This window comes from Megalobrama amblycephala, linkage group LG2 (assembly GCF_018812025.1).
Source record: "Megalobrama amblycephala isolate DHTTF-2021 linkage group LG2, ASM1881202v1, whole genome shotgun sequence".
Classification (NCBI taxonomy): Eukaryota; Metazoa; Chordata; class Actinopteri; order Cypriniformes; family Xenocyprididae; genus Megalobrama; species Megalobrama amblycephala.
The window spans coordinates 34,081,067-34,084,978 of NC_063045.1; positions in this window are offsets into that span (position 1 = coordinate 34,081,067).

Genomic DNA, 3,912 nt, shown 5'->3' on the forward strand with positions numbered 1-3,912 from the left:
TTTCCTACATTAACTATTGTTTCGATTGTTTCTTTAACATTTTTGCCCACTATTTTCCATCCTTGAAATATTTTACTTCCTATATGTTTCCAGTCTTGGGTAGTCCATTGTCTGTATCCTGAATTTTTTTCAGCATATTGTAGTCTAGCCACTGCCCAATAGAAAGGGTAAGGAGGCATGCATCTCCCTTTATCCTCTTCATCATAAACAATTTTGTTATCCATATATATAGGTTTATAAGAAGTAACTTCATATGCCAACATCCTATTAATTCCCTGATTAATATCCACTCTCCTAAGGTTACTGTCTATAGTTGTATTTAGATTTAGTTGATTTAGATATATTGCCCATCCAGCATACACAAATGTCTTTTTACCTTCAAAGTAATAAACAGTCCATAAACTCCTGTCAACTGACATTTCTTCCTGGTCATCCAAAATGCCACTGACATTGACTGACATTCTGTATTTTGGTGTTGGCACATTCTCTCTATTATGGTATTCAGGAATTTCTTTAGGGATAGCCCATATTATTCTGCTATTGTTTGCATATCTCATCCTCACTATAGGTAAGGGAAAATATCCTCCTAACCATGTATTCTTGTATTGTATTCTCATACCATTATGGGTTTCTTTATTGTTTGATCTAATTAATTTAGCTTTCATGCTTTTCACGGTAATGCTCTCCAAAATATTAGTTCCAATATCTCCCAATAGATCCCATAGTCTGAATTGTATTATCATCTGATCAGCCTCAGTCCCATTGTCCGTAATCACCTTTTTCCACAATTCATTATTTCTCTCCATTATGGCTATTCGTAAACCTTGCCATGTTTGACCTCTTGGGTTTCTCCAAAAAGCTAACCAGTGTTTAGTTTTGTCCTCTTCTTTCCAAGTGATTCCAGCTCTAGCCATATAATCTTTCCCACAATTCCATTTTCTAGTCTTGTGGTCGCATGGGCATATACTTGTAGTATATTCTTTCCCTCTTTCTACACAGTTTTGGTTCTCAATCATTTTCCTATAGGCATCCAATGCCTTTAATCTCCAAATGGTATGTAAATCCCAATTATACTGAGTACCATCACATTTACTTAAATTCTTTTCTGGACAGTCTTCCCAGAATTTACGTGTTACAATACTAATTTGGTATAGGGTTCGTAATCTCCTAGAGTATCGGCTAATGCCTTCAGTAGTTTCTCCTATTCTGGTGGATTCATTATACCACTTTATCCATGAAAATGGATCCCACATCTTTTTTGGTGTTTCATACATAGTATACTTATTTCTAGTATAGTATTTTGCACAATTTCTCTGAAAATTTCTTTTAGGATTATACAACCCCCACTTTTCTATTTGTGGCCCACCATTAGCTGGTGTGAGTGGGGTCGGGACAATTTGGGGTTCCCTAGTCTCCATAATAATTTCCTTTTGATGTTCCTGATAACATCCATGCTTCTCTCCAGGTCCAATATATTCTATTCCTTGCATCTTGTGCCAAATCCAAATTTTCTTTCTTTGTGTAATATTAAAGATGTTTGTTCTTGTTCTACATTTCACTAGTATATTTTTTCCCACTCCTCCAAAGTTCTCTGTTCACACGAACCAAAAATGAATCTTGTTTCTATAGTACAGTTTGCTACTTCTCTTATAGTAATTTCATCCACGACCATCAGTTGTGTGGTGAAATCAATTAAAGGCCAAATTCCTGTTATGATTGCAATTCCTATTGCTAGCATTACCACCAGACAAGGCCTAGGCAAACACGGTTTCCTCCATTGTTGCAGTTTTCTTGCCCATTCTTCTCGTTCATCTCCGTCTTGAAGTTGCATCTTTCCTGAAAAATAAAAATTTTAGATCACCCCCCCACCCCAGAACCTCCTGTCAATCTCACTTGATTATCAATCTTGTGCCAATTCAAGTTCAACAGCACATGCAAGAATTTGAGGTTCTGAGGCAGTGGTCATATTTATTATTACTTTAAACACCAGTGTATGCCTGTGTACTGGCAAAACTGAGGTTTCACCTTCCATTATTGGCCTCTTGCCAGGAGATAAAGCACCTGGCTGCATGCTTCCTTGTCTCCAGAAGCCAATTGGAACACACATAACTCTGTTCTCTTTTAAAAAGATTTTATTTGAGCATCTTTCTTTACTTTGAACATCCTCCGTATTTTTCTTCATACGGTAGGACCATAAATAATTGATGCTAGAATTACCCAGCTGTTTCTGATAATTTGTATTATCCACGTACACCTTTGCACCTTCAAGTCTTCAAGTTTACTAGATAAATCACCAAAAGTCTTATTCCAAGACCACACTCTATGTCTACCGTACACCAGCAATTTCCGTTGTTTAATGTCTTCAAGACATTCCTCACATTTAATCCATTTCATTCCTGTCCATAAACATTCACAGGCATCTTTTCTCTCTCCAAGTCTTTGAGTCATTATCACTTCAAGTTTAGGGAAAATAATCCTGCATTCCTGGCAGATAACACATAATGCTGCTTTTATGCCTCCAGGGCATTTGAAATATTGGTCTCTCGGTACTTTGGACATTGTTTGTGGTTTGCTGTCTTTTAATTCCTTTCTGGATTTTGGCTTACTTTTAGCTGGCCCATCCCACCAAATATATTCTCCAAAGCTACCACAAATTACACACATTCCTCCAAAAAATGCTTTATCACATTTTATTTTCACAGGTTTAGCTAACCTGCCTGTTTGTCTAGCTCTTTCATGTTCAACATTTGTTACTATATAATTAGCTTCACATTTTGTCATTAAATTGGTTTCAATTCTAATAACACCTCTTTGATTATGTATTTCTACTAACTTAAGCAGCTCTTCTTTATCTTGTTGATAGTTCTCTTGTTTAATTTCTTTCTTTGCCTCCTTATTCCTTAACAAGGACTTTTTTAGTAATTAAATCTTTAAATGGTTTATTTGTATTTTTATTGTCCAACCTGATCCCAATGTGTTGATCCCACTTGGCATGGTTACAGTTGGCCCTAATCCAACTTTTGATAGTGCCTACAGCCCTTTCTGCAAGGCCATTGCTCTCTGGAGCATATCGCAAAGACTTAGTTAAGATGATATGTTTTTCAGTTAGAAAATCTTCAAACCGTCTGCCAACAAAATATGTTCCATTATCCACACGTACACTTTCAGGACGGCCCCATGCAATCATTAACTCTTCAATGGCCTTAATTATTGCATTAGCTTTTGTTTCTTTTAAAGGCTTTGCCCAAATTCGTCCTGTAAATCCATCCACTGCCACCAATAAATATTTATTACCTGCTTTAGATCGAGGGTTCAAGGGCCCTGCAATATCTAAAGACCATTCTTGGTTTGCTCTTTCTGGTGTTATGCTTCCATAATCATTTCGTATTGTTCTATTATACCCTTTCCACATACAGTTTTCACAGTTTAATCGTATAGTCCTATATTTCTGTCTCCAATTGGAAACATGTATCTTATTATCTGTCAAAACTTTTCCCATTAAATTTACACTTGGGTGTCTGAGTTGATCATGAATTTTTTGTATAACATTTTCCTCCGTTTCCTTAATTACTACTATTCGTCTCATACATGCCAGCCTGTCGACCTCATTGTTTCCCTTGGCCATTAAAGTGTCTTCTTTAGAGTGGCTTGGTTGGTGTATAACGGTCAATTCCATACCTCCCATTAATTCCTGAACTTCCTGCCATAATTCTGCATGTTCAATTGGTTTACCTTTTGATTTGGTATAACCGTTTTCTTTCCAAATTGGTAAATGATCATTAATTCCTTCCACCACATAATTACTATCTGCAACTATTATGGCTTGTGAGATTTCACAGTTTCTCAGTGCTTTGAGTGCTTTCGCTACTCCCATTAATTCTGCGTACTGTGCTGTACCATCTGTAACTCCCT